Source organism: Marmota marmota, unplaced genomic scaffold (genome assembly GCF_001458135.2).
Source record: "Marmota marmota marmota unplaced genomic scaffold, marMar, whole genome shotgun sequence".
Lineage (NCBI taxonomy): Eukaryota > Metazoa > Chordata > Mammalia > Rodentia > Sciuridae > Marmota > Marmota marmota.
In genome coordinates, this window is record NW_026000164.1 from 2,718,559 (window position 1) to 2,737,468 (window position 18,910).

The 18,910-nt window shown below is 54.4% G+C and overlaps 1 protein-coding gene across 2 annotated transcripts in view; it reads left to right on the forward strand.

The window, feature by feature from the left end:
- Positions 1 to 604: 604 nt before the first annotated feature.
- Positions 605 to 18,910, forward strand: part of Smarcd3 (SWI/SNF related, matrix associated, actin dependent regulator of chromatin, subfamily d, member 3) — a 30,691-nt gene continuing 12,385 nt past the window's right edge. For both annotated transcript variants that reach the window (XM_048786695.1, XM_015493656.2), the window contains exon 1: positions 605 to 743. The gene's annotated coding sequence lies outside the window, so the exon portion shown is untranslated. The remainder of the gene's footprint in view (positions 744 to 18,910) is intronic.

Below are 18,910 nucleotides of genomic sequence, written 5' to 3' on the forward strand. Positions count from 1 at the left end.
AGCACCATGTTCTCCCCCGGCCCAGGGGACTTCAGTTCAGAAGTTGAGTCTGACCCCAGCTCTAGATCTTCCTGCTCTTCCAGGCACAGAAGCTAGGGGATGGGTTCTGGACAGAACCGGGAGGCCACACACAGCCAGGCCTGGATGAGCTTCTGGTTCGGAGCACACTGACCTCCTGCCCACTCCCCCTGGGAATCCCCTGGTGCCAGTCACCATCCCCGCTGGTCAGCCTCCTTCACCTCCAAAGCCCAGCCCTCCCTCCACCTACTCTCTGCCCAAAGCCGCTTTCCCCTGAGAGGCCTGGGGCTGCTGGGGTCTCAGCTCCTATCTTTCTAGTTCTCTGTCCTACAGGAAGGACCCTTGGGCCCATCTTCACCTGCATCTGGCACACACTGTGCCCACCCCATGCTCTTCTGTGGGCCACTCAACCTCAGACTGACCTTTGCTGTCCCTCTAGACCTGGTTCCTACCTATTTCCTGTCTTCTTCCTCAGACCTCCTATCCAGGGAGTTTGGCCTCCTCTCCAGCCTCCTGAGGCCCTTTCGAATCTGCCTGGGGGCTCAAGATCCAGCCCACCCCTCCCATTGTCCTCTCCTTTCAGATCCTCCTCAGAATGGCCCTTGGTGCTGCAGGCGCAGCGGGCTCTGGGCCCGGGCACCGAGGGGGCACTGGATGACTCACCCAGTTGCAGGACCCTGCCATCTATGACTCCAGGCCTTCAGCACCCACCCACCGTGGTACAGGTAGGCTCTTCCTTCCCCCAAAGCCCAAAGCAGGAGCTCTGACCCTCCTAGTCTGCCAGCTCTTGGCCCTGGCCACATCGCGTGGTCCCTCGCATGTCTGCCCGCTGGACACCTGAGTGCCCATGCAGTGCCTCTCCTCATCCCTCCCAAGGCTGGAGCCCCCTCCTTGACCCTGCTGACATCTGTCATCTGTGCCACTTCTCCATCCCTGCACTATCTCCTGTGAGTGTCCCCCTCACCTCCTGGTGTCCCCAGGTCCTGCCCTTCAAAGCCATTCTGAGCCAAGAACACAATAGTTGGAAGCCATGTTTGGCTTCTGTGGAAAAGGTCTGGGGCTCTGGCTTCTTCCATGTTCTCCCTGCCCAGACACCCAGAGACACCGTCTCTCCCCTCACCTGGGCACAGGCATCTCGTGCACACCCACAGGTGAACACATACACACGTACACACACTTGTGTAGCTCTGCTAGCTGGGGGAAGCTGTAGGTCCCCTGGCACAACTTGGGCTCAGAAACCTCCCCTCAGACATGCCCCAGCAGGCATTGGGGTCGTGAAAGGGCAAGTGGTGGCCCTGCTGTGCCACCAGTGGGCCTTGAGCTCAGCAGCTTTCCCTCAGCCATTGCATGTGACTTGGACCCTCCTGAGCCTCTTCTCCAGAAGGTGAGCGGGGGGGACCACCTGGCTAGGCCCACAGCAGCCCCCTCCTCCAGAGGGATGCACTAAGGCTTGGGATAGAAGAGCCACCTGCCAAGGCGGTCCCTTCCCTGGGAAGAAGTTAGAGTCAACTCTAAAGCTGGGGTCTGGCTACATGGCCCACCTGTCCCTCTGGCCAACCCCACCTGCCGATGAGCTGGGCGCTTCCAGCCCAGAAAGAGGGTGGACAGGCAACCAGGCAGAAAGTGCCCAGATGGAACAGGCCTCACACTCTGGAGGGGACACCAGGAGAGCCCTGAACAGGTGTAGTTTGAAGAGGTTCTCAGAAGACAGGGCTGGTGGGGGTGCTGGTGCTGTGGGACAAGGGACAGAATAGGCCTCTTTCAGCTTCTTCCTCCCCCAAAGGGGACAAAGAAAGCTACCCTCCTACTGGCTGCTCCTGTACTCTCTCCTCTCTAGCCTCCAGATGGGCCCAGGCCAAGGGTAAAATAGTGCTGGGCTCTGGCTGCTGCCTGGCCCCAAGGGATTAGAGCCACATAGGGTGGCAGTGAGTGCCAGTTGCCTGATGCAGAAACATGTATAGCTCAGGAATGCCCTGTCCACACCCAAAGCCCCAGGCCACTGTTCACAAGAAAGTCAGGTCCCCAAACTAAAGTCCCACCTCCCTACAATCTTTTGGTACCTTTTGGCACCTTAGCAGAATTGTGGATCTATTCTCAAGTCTGCGGAGGTTGGCTTTTTTTTTTTCACCAGGGATTGAACCCAGGGGTGCTTAACTACTGAGCCACATCCCCAGCCCTTTTAAAAATTTTATTTAGAGACAGGGTCTCACTGAGTTGCTTAGTGCCTCGCTAGTTGAGGAGGCTGACTTTGAACTCACGATCCTCCTGCCTCAGCTTCCAGAGTCAGTGGGATCATAGGCGTGCGCCACCGCACCCAGCTGCTGTGATTGGATCTAAGCGTAGATTCCATAGAAAAGGAATCACTGGTATATTCAGTATGTTCTTCCTAAATCAAAGGATTTAAATTCTGGGGTATCTGAGGGTGGACGCCATGTTCAATGGTGGGAGAAGCCCAGCTGGGAGGCTGCTGAGATCCCCGGGATATGAGCAGGAGCTGGCCCTCCACGTAGCAGGTCCTATTGGAGGTAGCCTGAGATGAGCCCTACAGGGGTGGCCTATTGGAGGTAGCCTGAGATGAGCCCTACAGGGGTCTCACCACAGGAGGTGTGCCCAGCGCTATTCTAGACCTTGCTGGAAGAGGGTGATTTCTCTGAAGAGTTGGGGGCGTGGAGAGGAGGTCTGAGAGGACAGGAGTACCTCCTGGCCCCTGGACATGGGATGATTCCTGGGAGAGATGAGGCGGTGAGGGCAAGGCACCCATACTTTGGAATCACATTAACATAAAATCGGCTTTCATTCAGTGTGGAGTTGCGGGCTCTTGGTGGCCCAGGCACATGCTCAGGCATTTGAATGCTGGTGACGAGCCCCCGATGCAGGCCAGCGATGGTGGGCATGAGTGGCACAGATGGGCAGCAGCTGGAGGCTGTCATGCGCTCGCCCATGGTGTGATTGCAAGTGAGTGCTCCTTGTTAGTGAGCGTTAATTGGCAGAGGTAATGAGCTGGAGGTGTCACTGGGAGGCGTCCCTGGGAGGACGGGGAGGTAGATGGGGAAGGACCCTGGGCTTTGGGAATTCCGAACCCTCTGGAATCGCTGCAGCTGAGGGGCCCACCTGAGGCCATAGCAAGCCTCTGGTGACTGGGGGACATCTTTTGGGGACCGTGGATGTTGTTCCCAGTGTCGCTAGGTGGTGAGGGGCACCGGAACCCTTGGTAATTCGCAAGAGACCGTCTGAGAGGGCTGTGGCTCGCTTCAGCTGGGCTGCCATCTGGGATAGCACGTTCCCTTGGTTTGCTTCCTGGGCTGCGAAACCAGTTTCTCTGTGACCTAAACTTACTTCCAGGGAATTTGAGAATGTGCCTTATGAGCGTGTTCCCCACACATGCCTTTGCTGGAATTTACAAACTTGGATCATCTCCCACGCGAATCATTTTTCCAGACTGAAGAACGTTCTGGGGCCTGGAGTGGGGAGCAGGGTGCTGAGGGAGGGGTGAGGAGACGGTGCATCCTCTCACTCCAGAAAGGGCCTGAGTGGTGGAGTGCACACCTAATGGGAGAATCGGGACAGAGGGAAGGTGGGGTGGGGACACACACAGTGCCTACGGGTGAGGTTAGTGCACGAAATGTCAACCCGCAGGTCCCAAGACCCCTGTTGCCATGATTCACCTTGTTCTTAAGACGGAAACCAAACCATTTGTTCAAACGCTGTGGTTTTCTGGTCCTATCTCCTCTGGATGTCATAAAGGGGACACAGTGTGACAAAGTTAAGCAGTGTCCTCAACAATGTTCCAACAGTTTCCTAGGGCCACGGCAAGGACTGGCACAATACTGTCCAGCCAAATAAATATAGTGGACCCTGCTTAATCCAAAGAAAAAACGGAGAGCAACGAGAGGAGTGCATTGCCTCCTTCAGGAAATACTCCCCGTGTTAATATCTACAACAGCGTTTCCAATAAATATTGGGCAGCAGGAAGGTTTATCCACAGTTGAGAATTAAGTAGAGTCAGTTCTCCTGGCTGAGAGCATAGCTATAGAAAACAAAGAACTCCATCAGCATGTGTACACAGCAGGTGAGTTTGGAGGAAGACAGTCCTTACCCACTAGGTCCTGAACCCACCGGGAGCTAGGCATAGAGGTCAGGGACACATTAAGAGGGGAAGTGGAGAAGGAGGCGTGACCCTGGGGCCTACATGTGGAAGGCAGGCCCTGTGCCCCTCCTGGCTTGCTTCCTGGGGCGCAGAAACAGGAGCAGATGGTCCATACTGGGCTGACTCCCCAAGAGAGAAGGGCTGGCCACAGGGAAAATAGCCCTGGTTTCAACCTTTAGTCCCCCACCCCGAGAGAGCGATGGATGTGTCCTGTAAGTGTCAGACCTTTCCCACCTCATCAGGCCGAGCATCACCCACCAGGAGGAAGGGCTCAGAGAGGGGCAGGGGATGATTCCAAGGTCTCCTCTTCTGGGGAATAGAGTAGAAGTTTCCTTGTGGACACTTGCGGACAAAGGGTGGGGTCCCCTCAGCGGGGGGTGGAGCCAGCCACACAGCTGGACAGTGACATCAATGCTCAAGTCCATATCCCTTCCTGGGGACAAGGGCCACTTCCCTCCACTGGGTTTTATTTCTCACATATATCCCCACTCCATCCACTTGCTCCTTCCCAAGCCACCCTCCCCCAGTCCGTGCCACTCTTGTCCTCTGCCAGACCACTGAGGTAGCCACCTAACTGGGTGCCCGCGCCTGACCCCCACCGGGCAGGATAGGCAGGTTGGGCTTCCTGAAGAAGCCCGGACCCTTTGGGCTGCTCCTCACGGCTTCCAGCTGCTGCCTCACTCAGGCCCTTTGTGGATGTCCCTTCTGCCTCCACACCAGACCTGGCTCCCTTGGCCTGGCTCATTGCAGTTCCTCTGTGGCCCTCCTTCCCAACTTTGTCCCACCCCTGATTAGGAATGAAGTCCCACTATCTGAAGTCTCACAGGATGTATTGAAATATTTAATTGTGGTGCTCTTTAAAGGCATGGGTTATGCTGTGCTTTTACCAGAAGTTTTCTTGCCTCAGTTTCCCCTCAAGCCCCACTTTTCCACCATCCCCGTCTTCCTTCAGAGGAAAACCCAGGGCTGGGGTGCAGCTCAGAGTGGAGCACATGCTTAGCCTGCACACGTCTCTGCATGGACAGACAAATGAGGCCGGGTGGGTGGGACAGACAAATGAGGTAAGGTGGCTTTGACAGTGACTCCGGTGCTCTTGTGCTGCTGGCCTCCCCCCGAGCACATGGACATCTGAACTGCTCCATGCAGGAGCTCCTGACTCACAGGGCAGGTCCCTCCGGCAGGTCCCCTGTCGGCAGGCTCTCCATATTCCAGCTTCCTCCCTCTTCAGGTGTTGCCATGGTGATGGAGAATATTCCTCCCCTGGCCTTGCTCTGGACCTTGGGAGTCACAGAGAGTAGACCCTTCCTGTGCCAAGCCACCTGAAAGCCCTTGGAGGCGGTTCTCCTGGCCCTGCCTCCTCCCAGGGACATTGGCTTCTGCTCCTTCACGTGTTCTTTCCTGAAGGCCTGCAGGCCGCTCACTACCTGTGGGTCTGTTAGGTGAGCACTGCCCCATGCCAGCCAGGCCACGTGTCCCGTCTGCAAAATGAGACATCGGCCTTTCTATAAGGACTCAGTGACCTGAGCTCTCCCCCTCTGCATAAGGCCAGGCATGGGATGGATTCCCATATGGCCCCCGGTCACCACTTGGGTTGAAATGTGATACTTGGCATGACTCCTGCAATAGGCGCCATCTGTAGGCCCTGAGCACGTTTTCCTTGGTCCTAGCCTCCACTCACACTGCCCAAATTGCACCACTGGCCACCCAGGGTAAGGCCCTGCCCCAGCCCTGAGGTGCAAGTTCAAAGGCTACTTAACATCTTACAGGAAGTCCATCCCACTCTTTTACATTAATTACTGGGCCCCCAGGAGCATTTGGATTTTCATCCCCTACAACAGGGAATAAGGAGTGAATGTCGTAAATGCTGCCCTCACTCAGGCCCTTTGTGAATGTCCCTTCTGCCATGTCCCCTGAAAAGAAGAGCTCCTCCAAAAGGGACAGCCCTTCCTCAGCTCCATCTGATTGTGTCCCAGTTCGTTGGTGGGCTTATAGTGCCAGCATTCTAATTTTTTAAGATATTCTGGAAATCTGGGTTTTTTTTTCTTTTCACATGAAATCTCCCAAGTTTTAAGGTTGGTGCCTAATTAAAGTGTTTAAGACATGACCAAGGCAAGCGAGTCCCATCTGCCCTACCCACTTTGTGTCACCCACCTTGATCTCCTCACCATTATCTGTCACCTGACATCTCTTCTGTCCCTCAGCCCAGAACCCAAACCAGCATTTCTCACCAAGAACTCGAGAACCCCCAGGCATCAGAGGGCCCAGCTTGAGAAACTACGCTAACAGCTCAGCCACTTGAGGTGGCCTCTTTTAACAATGAAATTGCAAACAAAATGCAAAGCGTAGTTCAAAACCTGAGGACCCTCCCTCAAGAAGAGATCAGCGGTCCCTTTGGAGAGGTGTTGCCCCTCAGTCCTCAGTGACATACTGATCAGGAGGGGCCAGGGGCTGAGTGGAATGCCCCTCTGGACCTGTGTACCTTCTCTGCCTCCAGAGCAGTGGTGCCGAGGAAACCCGGGCCACCTTGCACAGCCAGCGAGCAGGGGGTGGTGAGCCAGAGAGGATATTGGCCTTATGATCAGAAAATGGGAGTCTAAGCCCCATTCACCTTCAGTTGGTGCCCAGATCTGGGTCAATCATGAGAGAACACGCTCAGCCTTTTGTTCCTGTCTTTAAAGTGGGTATGGTAACATCCATTCTTTCAACTTTTGGGGAGTTAGAACCCCATGAAATAGTGCATGATTGGACTGTCTTGCGGGCTAAGCTCCCTAAAGATGCAGGCGTTCATTGGAAGGAGGTTGACAGAACGTCTCATTGTCTCTGGGGTCTGATCATAAACGCGGAGGCAGTGAAGTGCTGCTGACTATTTAACCAGCAGCTCTGGGCAGGGCAGCGGGAGCACAGCAGAGTCCTGATTTGTGTCATCTGCTGAGTTGTGGCATAAGTACTCCCACTAGAGCTGATGTCAAGTTACTGCCCTGACACTGCAGCAGGTCACTGGCCAGATGTCACTACGTACATTTGCTAAGATGGAAGATGAAGAACAGAGGGCGTAGGTCAGTCTGCAGAGAGGCTTTGTCCTGCTGCCTGTCCTTTTTCAAGACATTCGGGAAAGACTTGGATGGAGATTGAAGGTCACGCTCCCTGGATTCATGGAAGGTGCTCAGACCTGGGGTTCCGAAGCCCTCCACCCACCAGAGGACTGGGCTGATTCTCCTGTGATGACTATTCACAGGAATAAGTAGAAGAATCTGCTTCTGAGTCTGCAAGGGCAGGAGTGAGGGCTAGGAGTGGGCCAGGTGGTCAACAGGCGTGACACGGCCATGGGGGGACGGCTTCTTCAGTACTCTGTGACTTAATGAGAATGTCCACATGTGACATCTCACCACTGTTTGGCCACTGACATTAACCCAGCAAGAGAAGTCAGGTGACAGTGCCCATTGGAAAGGTGAGAGACTGGGGCTCCGAGAGGTCCGTGTGACTTGGCCCCTGGGTCCTCCTGTTGGGAGGTGGTGGAAGAGAGACTCAGCTGTCTCTGGCCCCCGGTTCTGCCCACCCTGTGCTGACAGAGGCCATTCTGAGGGGAGGCCAGAGTGCAGAATGGCTGTCCAGCAGGCCCCGTGAAGACCACTGCAGGAGGAGCGAAGGGAGGTATTGGGGTGAATCGTTTCATCAGGGCGCTGTAACAGAGCGCCGCAGTCTGGGATGGGGGTAGCTTAGTGGGAATGTCCTTGCCTAACGGGTGTGAGGCCCTGGGTTTGAAAAAAAAAACCTAAAACTAAAACAGTACCACAGAGGGGACAGTGAAGTCACACACTGTCCCAGGCTTCCATGGCTTGTGGGTGGCTGTCTTCTCCCTCTGCGGCTTCACGTTATCTGCACCTGCCTACCCTTCCCTTTTCTGTCTGCCCATCATACTGGATCAGGGACCCACCCTAATTACCTTGCTTTGACTTGATTTCCTCTCTAAGGACATTCTGAAGTACTGGGGGTTAGGACTCCACCGCACGGGCTTTGGGGAAACATAATGCGACCCACACTGGGGGACTATTGCTGCCTTCAGAGTTGGGAAGTGTACCTTGTGGGAGAGGGAGAAGACGGGCTCCAAGTGGCTGGAACTTCAGGGAAGTGAAGGGGATCTTTGGACCACACCCACCACAGGGGACCTTGGGCTGCTGGATGCTGGGATGCTGGCTTCTCACCTAGCTCCTGGGTTCCCCACCTGCAGAGACAGAGGGAGGACTTGGCCTTCTGTGCCCATTTTACCCTGGACAATCAGTGCTCCTTCTTCCCAGCTGGCCCCCAACCCTGCACCTACAGCCAGTTCTACCACTGCTCTACCCTGGCTGCTGATGCTGCCTCAACCAGAAGCACAGGTGCAGCCCCCAGAGCTCCCGGAGCTCACAGGTACTTCTGTTCGCCTGTGTCACCTCCGTTCTGGGGGAAGGAGGCAGCCCACAGAGGCCCACTTGCCTCTCTGTGTCCTGGGAGAGTCACACAGTAGCTGGCCTGAAGGCTTCTTCCTGAGGGACTTTAACTGCATGCACCCTATGGTCTGGGATGGGCAGAAGCTGCTGCCATCCTGGGACACCCCCCAGGTAGGAACTAACATCAGCTCCTCTCTGTGGACAACTTCTGCCTTTGGGAACCTGACCTTCAGCCCCAAAGAGGAGATCATGCCGGGTCAAGGGAATGGCATATGCAAAGGTTCTGAGGTGACAGGAACTCAATAAGTCTGAGGTCCTGGTAGGGATGGTAGGGCTGAGGGCAGGCACCAGGCAAATTCAGCCCTGTGGGCCCTGGCAAGGAACTTAAATTCTGTCATTGCAATGGAAACCACTGTCAGATCTTAAGCAAGCATGTGCCGTGGTCCCAGTTAGATTTTTTTAAAAGATCATTCTGGCTACAGGGTGGAGAACAAGCTGGAGAAAGAACAGGATGAAGAGGTGGGTCCAGGGCTGGGGTTGTAGCTCAGTGGTAGAGGGTTTGCCTAGCATGTGTGAGATATGAGTTCAATCCTCAGCACCACATAAAAATAAACTAATTAATAAATGAAAATATATAAAACATAACAATAACATAAAAAAGAGGTGGGTCCAGAAGAGAGGTGGCGGTGGCCTGGCCCAGGATGGTGGCAGGGGGCGGCAGAAATGAAGGGCTTGAGAGGTCATTCAAGGTGAAATCAACAAGCCTGCCTAAGGAGTGGATGGGAGGGCCCAGGAGAGCAGCACAGCGTGGAAGCCCGAGGCCCTGGAGCTGCCTGGGAATGGGCGGGCTTGCAGCTGAGTGTGAGGAGGATTGGAAGGCACTCCTGCAGGTGGAACCCAGGGGACAAACACAGGGCTGCAGGGACATGTGGACACATCTGGGAATGGGAGCAGAGGCCCCTGGCAGCAGAGGTAGGGTCTGCATAGATATGGGGACACTCTGCCTCTCTGTCCCCCTCTCCCAGCTCCCTCTCAGGTTCGAAGTTGTAGTTTACAGGCTCAGCCTTGATTTGAAACCTCAGAACCCCCTTTGCTTTTTTAAAAATTAAAAATAAATCAATCTAGCAGGAGTATCTGGGGCACCCCCACCTCCTCCCACCAGCCTCCCACCAGCCTCCCACAGCAGCCTCCCACAGCAGCCTCCCCCAGCAGGGCCAGAACACAGACTGGAGATGGGCTGCATCCACTACTAGCCTTGGGCAGGTCATCTTGCCTTTCTGGATCTCAGTGTCCCCACCCATGAAATGCTCATGGTCCCCTGGTAAGGCGTGTTCACATTAACTGAGCTGACGTCCATCCAAGACTTCAAACATGGTGCGCAGCGCAAGTGATGTGTGTCAGCTGTCCTTGGTACCGGCTTTAGTCCTGCCCATCTGCCATTCGTAAAACTCCCCAAGATAAAGCATGGATCTTGGGGTGACTCTCCCTGGCCCTCAGAGAGGTGCCTGACCAAGGCCCCGAGAGCACAGCAGCCTGTACCACCTGTGGGCACCCTGCCCCAGGGCCTTTCCTCGTCATGGGCTCGGGTTCTCCTCAGGTGCTGCTGTTCTGAGATAGCTCCTGGGCTCCGCTCGCTCCCCCTCCAAGGGTGCCCCGCACACACCCTGAAACAAAGCCCTCCATCCATCTCATCTTCTCAAGGACCGAGGGTCCTAAGGCAGGCAGAGCTAGGCCCTGCAGAGGAATGGTAGCACTTCTGGCCCGAGCTCCCTGTGGGGAGGAGGCCTGGTGCCGCGGGAGGCCTGCCTTCCCTCAGATGCCTCTGCCCGCAGTTCCCAGGCCCAACAAGTGGCCTTGCGGATTCTTCTTGGGTTTTAGTCCAGGCAGTTCATGCTGTGATGGCTCCTGAGTGTCCTCCTTCCCCACAGCCTTGGCACAGCCCCTACCAAGTTTCAGGCCGTAGGCTTCGCGCTGCACACTGGCCTTGGCTGTTCTCCACAGGGAAACCTCCAACAGGTGGGAAGGACTCACATTCCACAGGGGACTCGAGGAGCCCACCCCCATTAGTCACTCTGAGTAATCACCTGGCTGTGATTCTCGGGGCTGACCCCTCATGTGTACCCCACAGCTGAAGGGGTTGGAGGGCTCCCAGATTCCACTACCCTCTAGCTGGAGCCAGTGGGCACCAGGATTAGCCAAGCCTGGAGACGAGGCAACTCAGTGGCCGCCTAGCCCACTGGAAATCCAGGTAGCGGCATTGGAAGCTGATAACATGTGGGTAAGGGGAGCTCTTTGGGGGGCTGTGCTGAACTCTGCTCTCTCACCTCAGAGCCACTGTGAGGCAGGACTCCCTGTTTTGCAGATGGGGAAGGGAAAGGATAAGGTTAGGGCTCAGTGTCTGAGCAGGGACTGAACCCAAGAGTACCCGACTCTAGAGCTGAGGTTCTCAACCTGGGGCAGTTTCTCCCTCCAGAGATCAGGGACGATGTCTGGAGTATTTTGTTGGTTACACTGGGGAGAGGCTGGGGATACTTCTAACATCACTCAGAATACAGGACAGTATGTAAGTCTTGGTTTTTCTGTTTTTGTTTTGGTTCCAGGGATTGAATCCAGTAGTGTTTAATCAGTGAGCACATGCCCAGCCCCCCCCCCCCTTTATTTTTTAATTTTGAGACAGGGTCTCATTAAATTGCTCAGGGCCTCACTAAGTTGCTGAGGCTGACTTTGAACTTGCAATCCTCCTGCCTCAGTCTCCTAAGCTGCTGGTGACAGGCGTGCACCACCATGCCGGGCAATGTACGAGACTTGATAGCAAATCATCTCAGACTGGGGTGTAGCTCATTGGTAGAGCACATAGTAAACATCCTGCTCAAAATGTGAACAGTTCCAAAGTTGAGAAACCTTCTTCCAGTGCCCAACCTAAGAGCCATCATACCATGCAGCCTGCAGAGACCCAATGGGGGGCAATGGGAGGACAGGACTCCAGAAGAAATGGAGCAATGGGCAGGGCAGTGAGGCCCCATTGTCCAAGCCCTGGCCTGAGCCACACTAGATTACCAGGTTACAGTGGCAAAGACAAGAACCCAGGCCTCCCCACCTGCTACCTCCCATGGCCGATCACACGGGGGAGGGAGGGAGCACTGGCTAGCCTTAGTTACAAAGATTTGCAGGAACTGGGAGTGGCATACCATCAGGTCAAGACCTGAGAACAGACCCCACCTGTCACCCCCACTGCTCACCTAGGGGGTCTTCATGATGCTCCTTGGCCACTACCCAAGCTTTTGAGCCCAAGAGTAAAAAAAAGCACCACTGCTGTGTGGGGCCCTGGGAGTTGCTGAGCCTGGCCTTGATCATGAATCCCTGTCATGCACAAGCCTCCCAGGCCCCTCCTTTCTCAACCGAACAAGCTCTCGCTCCATCACCACGAGCACTCTGTTCTGACCTGTGCAAAAAGTGCATATTACCATTCATGTCACTTCTCTCACCTCTTGATCCTCTGAGTTCTCAAACCCTATGGCCACCAAGAGGACCAGGAACACAGAACAAGGTGGGGTGTCCTGAGGACCGCAAGCCCCCAAAGGGACAGCAGACTAAGGTGGCTAGATAGAGGATGGGGAGACGTGTTGTTGTGGCAAAGTGTGTGTCCTTCCTACAAGCTACACAATGCACATATGTGTCCGTCCTGAAGGCCAGGAGGAACCAGGTGAGCAAGGGGCTATTCCAAGTTCAACCAGAATTTGTCTTTTAGCTAAAAAGTAATTTCAACACAGAAAACCACCTCAAGTGCACTGAAATTTATTTCAGGCACCTTGATGGCAAATTTTCTAGAATTTGGATTCCCAATGTTTGAAAATGTCTACTTGAGATTTTTTTGAGGTATATTTTAAGATAAAATGAGGGTAACTCAGCTTCAAAATATAGGTTTCTGGGGACTTTGATTTCCTTCTTTTAAAGGAGGTGTTTGGTCAGACATGGTGGTACATGCTTATTATCTCAGTGACTTGGGAGGCTGAGGCAGGAGGATTGCAAGTTTGAGGCCAGCCTTAGCAATTTAGTGAGATGTAGTCTCAAAATATATAAATAAAAAGAGCTTGGGGTGTAGCTCAGTGATAGAGTGGTCCCTGGGTTCCAGCTCCAGTGCCACACAGAAAGTAAACAAACAAACATACATAGATGTTTGGGGAAGGTAGAAAGTGCTGGTGTGTGTCTCTGTCATTCTTTCCAGCAGACATGCCTTCTGCAAGGGTGCACCAGGGAGGCAGCTTGGGGTGAAAGAGAAAACTCAGAGACCTTGAGGTCAGGAGACCCAATTTATAATCCCAGTCCCACCCTGCAATAGCAAAGTGACTTTGGGCATGTCACATGGCTTCTTAGAGCATCATTGTCCTTATCTTTAGAATGGGACTCCTACCGTGTGCCTGAGAGAGCATCTATAGGGTCAGACAGGTCACTGTGTATGAAAGTGCTTGGTCAACGACAAGGTTCACACAAATCCAAGATCAGGTTATTATTCAGTGGTGACCTAGGCTTGACTTGTGACATTGTCCAGCACGTGGAAGCATGCTGGAAATCCTAAAGGACTCGGTAGGATTCCCCTACTACACATTTGATTTATCGGAGTCTATCCTCGTGGTACCGACTGGTGGAAGGCAGCAGGGCTGGGTGAGGGATAAGGCGGGTGGAGGGAGGGGGTGCTGCCATTGTGAGTCACAGGCTGTGCCTCCTGGAGAGGACATTGGAACTTTTGGTAGGTGAGAGCCATGCAGGTTGTGGAGGGAGAACACCCTGGACAGGGGAGCACAAGCTAGAGGGAGAGTAAGGATGGCCAGAACCTTGCATTTCCAAAGAGCCTCGAGGAGGACGGAGGCTGGGGCACAGAGAAGAGGGACAGGAGGGACAGGAGACAAGAAGAATTCAGGGAGCTGGGGTTGGGGACCTTCAGGACCTTGGCCCTTACCTGGAATCAGTTGGGGAGCCCTGGGAAGTGCTGTCTTGTGTGTCCCTTTTTATTTGTATTTTTTGTTTGTTTGTTTTGAGACAGGATCTCACTATGTTGCCCAAGCTGGTTTTGAACTCCTGGGCTCAAAGCATCACCAGCCTCCAGCCTCCCAAGTAGCTGGGCACACAGGTGTGCACCACCATGACCTGTAGTTATTTTTCTCTAAACCAACTTTGTGATTTTGTTGTTGTTGTTGTTGTTGATGAGTGAAAACCTTGAACTCCTTGATATCAAGAGCTGCACAATTAGGGACCCAGCAGGTAAGCAGAGCAGAGTTAAGGGAACAGACATCTTCATTATTTTGCCCACTTTTCACATTCATGTACACAGAACCATGAATGCAGTTTGGAGCCTCAAGCCTGTGTTTAGAGGACACTCTGGTGGCCATGTTGAGAGCAGGCTGTTGGGCACAAGTTTTGAAGCAGGCCATTCAGAACCTCGGGTTTGTCTGGGGCAGTAGCCATGGAGAATGAGAAGGGTTTGGACTCTGGGTCCACAGCCAACAGAATTTGCCCCGAGATTGGATGTGGATGTAGAGGAAGACAGGACCCCTGGATGATTCCAAGGGCCTGAGCACCTGGAAGGAGGGAAAGAGTGGAATTAAGTTTCAGTGATCTATTAAAGGTCTGGGGAAATGCCGCGTGGACGATTGGATGTATGTGCCTAAGGGTTGGGAGAGAGGCCTGGGCTACAGCGAAAGCTGAGGAGTTGTCCACAGGTGGGTGGTCCTGCGAGCTGTGAGGCTGGATGATGGATGATGTCTCCTGATGATGCCCTCAGGTGCCCCCCAGCATTGAGAGGGAAGATGAAGGGCTGGACAGCTGAGGAGCCTGGGAAAGGGGAGTCTCTGAGGCAGGAGGAAAGCTGAGAAAGGGGAGGAGTGTTCCTCCGAGGAGAGAGGGACCCGGTGTTGTCAAATGCTGCTGTTATATAAGCAAGACGAGTCCTGGGAATTGATGGTGGCATTTGACAACATAGAGGTATCTGGGGCCCCAATAGTGGCATGATCTATGAGAGGTGCACCTGTTGGGGTGCAGCAGATGCAGACAAGTCTTTTGAGAAGTATTGTTGCAATGGGACAATAACCTGCAAGATAAATAGGATGAGAAGAGTTTGGGATGAGAATGACGGCCCTGCGCATGCTGGCAAGAAGGATCTGGGGGAGACGGGAGTTGACAGTGCCGTGATGAAGCAGAGGACCACTGGAGCAGTGTTCTCAGGCACATGAGAGGGATGGGGGCTAGCACACCCAGATGTCGCCAGCTTTGGGCTGAAGCACACGTGACCCATTCGCAGGAACAGGGGCCTGGTTGCTGATAGGTGGAAGGATGTGGATAAGAGTCTCTTCAAGCTATTTGTAAGCTTCCATCTTCCCAGCAAAGAGGGCAGCAAGAGCACCAGGGGAGTGGGGCCAGGTTGGAGGCTAGAGGCAGGAGATGAGAGGGGAGCGGGGACGACTGTGCACATGCTGAGGTGAGTGGATATGCTGGGCAGTACAGGCCGGAGAGTACCTGCTTCTCCAGTGAGACCATCAGGGTCATTGTGTACCTTCCCCAGGCCCCATTCTTGTGCAAGGAGGAACAGGTGAAGCTGGATTTAGTGCCTAAGGAAGAGACTCAAGGGTATCTCTAAGGGAGGTTGAAATGGCAAATTTTATGTCATGTATATGTTGCATTAAAAAAAAAAAAAAGATGAGAGTAGTCGTAGCTCAGCGGCATAGCACTTGCCTAGCAACTGTGAGGCCCAGGTTTCCATCCCAAGCACAGAGAGGAAGAGGGGGTGGGGGAGAAAAAGAAAGAGAAGACGTGTGAAGGAGTAAGGAGTGGGTGCCATGAGGGCACAGGTCATCAGAATGGCCAGAGGTGTCCTAGGAGCCATAGCTTTGGCTATGGAAGTGGGGTCAGAGAGAAGGGTGCATGGGACCCTTCCTATATGGAATGAAATGCGAAGCCAGGGGTTTGGAAACAGGAGTGAAGGGCAAGGAGGGTTCCCACCCCATCCTGAGGCCAGTGGTAAGGAGACCTGGAAAAACAGCTCCCACGGGGAGAGTTCCGGGGGGAAGCAGGTCCTGGGGGAGCTGCTTCTACTATGAGAAGACAAAGGGGCCATTCACAGAAGAGGTGGAGCCTATTGGAAATTTAGTTTATGATTTTTTGAGAAGGGTTTGAAGAGTTGGTGGAAAATGGAAGCAGAAGCAGGGGTACAAAAGACTTTCTGGGGAACAGCATGTAGGCACAGCATGTTGGGAGTCTGGGGGTAAAAAGCATCGTTAGATTAAGTCTGGGGCCCTGGAGGCCAAGCTGTGACAAGGTGAGGCTGAGTGTCAGGGCTCAGGGCAGGCGAGGTCTAGGCTGCAGTGGCAGGCCTGAGCCGCCTACCCTCGACTCCTGATGGAGCCACAGGTCTGGGAGCCAGGGCCACCAGCTGCGTCCCTGGGTGTTTGATTTATAGATCCACTGCCTATTGCCATTAGGTTTAATTTTTCCCAAAAACATTTTTTAAGGAAATTAAGATGGATTTTTTCCCCTCTCTATTCAGTTTTCTTCACTCAGTGACATCTCCAGCCACAGAACACAGTGGCTGGCTCAGAGAGCTCAGAGCTCTGAGTGCCTGATGAAATCAGTAGCTGAGGCCAGTTCTGCCTCACAAGTACTCAGAAGCTTCCCAAGGGGTGAGGCAGACATTAGGCCATCAGGAAGATGGCCAGGTGAGGTGCACAGGAGAGAAGCACTGGAGGTGCTGGGTTGGGGCTCCAGTCAGCCAAGAAGAGGCCCAGGCCAGGGTACAGACAACTGGAAGGACAGCTGAGGGGGTCCAGGCCCAAGCAGGGTGGGAGAACCAGGACAGGGCCTGTGATGGGAGCAGCACTCCGTACCTTTCCAGCATTCCTGAGGGCGGACGGAGCAACAGCATCTTCAGTTCACAGACGATAACAGACATTCCCCCCCGGGGAGGAAGTGGCATTGCTAGGGCCACAGAACTGGGCACAAGTAGACACCCAGGCCACAAGACGCCACCAGGCTGCCTCCCAAATCTGGGTCCTCAGCTCCCCAGCAGCCAATACAGTGAAGATCCAGCCAGTTTCTATGGTCAGATCAAGGGGCAGGTATGAGTACCTCCCTCGAAGCCTTAGGCACTCCTTGCCCTTCACTCCGGTTTCCAAGGAGATTGAGGGTTTTAGAAGGGGAAAGGGGATAGTGCAGGGGGCTGGTGGGCTTACCCAGCTCCTCCCCCAGGAGGCCAGGAGAGCCTGAGTTGGGTCCCCGACTCCCAGAGGAAGAGCCTTTCAACAGCTCTGTGTGTCCGGAGGCCATGCCTCCCCCTTGTTTTGGCCTGGGTTTCAGCCACATCAAAGCCCCTGACTCCAGCCAGACTTGCCAGGTGTTGATCCAGAGGCAGATGGGTGGGGAGTGAGGATGACTGTGTCTCATCCCTTCCTCCACCAGCCCGTCAGTCACTGGATATCCTGCCACCACCAGACAGAGCCATGCCTGGGGTGGGGGGTTATGGTATCCCTTAGGATCCCATAGAAACCACCCCACATCCTCATGGAAATGGAGCCAGACTGGGTAGCTTTTTTTTTTTTTTTTTTATATAGTGCCATAAGCTGTTGGGCGTGACCTGCTCCAAGAAGACCACCTAATTAATGGTGGCTGTGAGGGGAATGAAAGAAAACTGGCTGTGAATCCAAAATGTGCCTTCCCTCTGGGCCAGCGGGATGCTCAGAGCCCCAGAGGCCGCTCTGCGCTACTCCTGCGACCAGCAGCTTCAGCTCCCCGATGTTTGCAGTTCATTGTGTGTGCGGTGTGTGGGGTGGGAGGGGTGTCAAGGAGCATCCCATTAGACTGAGCAAACCCACGAAGGCAAAGGGAGAAAGGACGACTGTTCACTCAGCTAACCTTTATCATGCACCTGCCTACCACGCAGGAGCCCGGGGACCCCACGGTAAGGTCTTTCCCTGATGATAGGGACCCACGATGTGATGGTGAGGGATCCACGGAGGTGTGTGGCAAGAAGCAGAGAGTGACTCTGAGGAGAGGAGGGAGGGAGCTGGGGGGTGTCCCTGAGGACCTCGATGAGGAGGGGGCTGATAGCTGGGCCCAGGTTTCACCTGGTGGCAGCACCCACTTGCCATGGAGATGCTCCCTCCCTTCCCTCCCGGCCTTAGCTTAGCTCTTGTGTGCCTTGGTCCCTGCTGTCCTATGGAATCTTTGGATTTCAGAGCAGGAAGGGCCCTAGGAATCTTGTTGCCAAACCCCTCCTTTTACTTCTGAGGAGGCAGGGAGATAACAGCCACTCGCCCAAGGTCACACAGCTATTTTGTTGTGCTATTTTTTCTTTGTTGTTTTGCTTCTTTCTATCATATTTGGTGTGTGTGTGTGTGTGTGTGTGTGTGTGCATGCCTGCACACGAGCATTTGTACGATTATGCAAAAATGACACGGAAAGGCAAGTCACACAGAGACAGCCCCCTTCAGAGTAGCAGAAGTGTCCTGGGCACAGAAACATTCTGACACAAACAGGGAGGTACAGGGCTCAGGCAGGGGAAGGGCAGTCAGCAGGAGGACTGTGATGCCCCTAGACTGATCTTTTAAACACTGTCTGCTGGTGGAGGTTGGGGTGCAGGGTCCCCTCCCCCATCTCTGAGGACTGAGCCCGGTACCAAGGACTAGCCAGAGTTCCCTGGGGGCCTGAGACTTAGGACAGGCAGGGAGAGAGGGTCAATCCAACTCTGAGCCCCCTGCATGCCCAAGAAGGTGGTGGGATGTTTGTGACCAGAGGAGATGGTGGGAGGTGGACTTAAGGATGGGCCAGATCACAGAAATCAGGGGTCTTTAAGAGCTCCAGGTGGTCTCTTCGTGAGCACGCGCGCGCGCGCGCGCACACACACACACACACACACACACTCTAATTCGTGCGGGTAATTTTGTTCCTCTAAGGAAAGCTTTATTGCTGGGTCACCGGGAAAGCGGACAGGGTATAGGGGTCTCTCCCAAGCTGTCCTTTCTCCCTCCAGTCTGGTTTCCTTTGTTCCTCCCCCTCCCTTCCTCCCTCTCCCCTGCCAGCTTCCCTTCTCTTCTTCCAGCCTCCCTACTCCCATTCCCCCTCCCCGCCCTCTCCTCCGTCCCCCCACCCCCAGTCCCCCAAGTGGGACCTCCCACCAGTAGGCCGGGAGGGCGGGCGGGACTCCGGCTCAGCCGGGCCTTGGTGGCCGTCTTCCCGCAGGGAAGGAGTTAAATCTCTTCCCCGCATCCCTCCTCCCTCCTCCGCCTCCCCCCGGCCGCCGCCGTCGGAGTCCTGCAGCTGGGCCCTGGGCTGA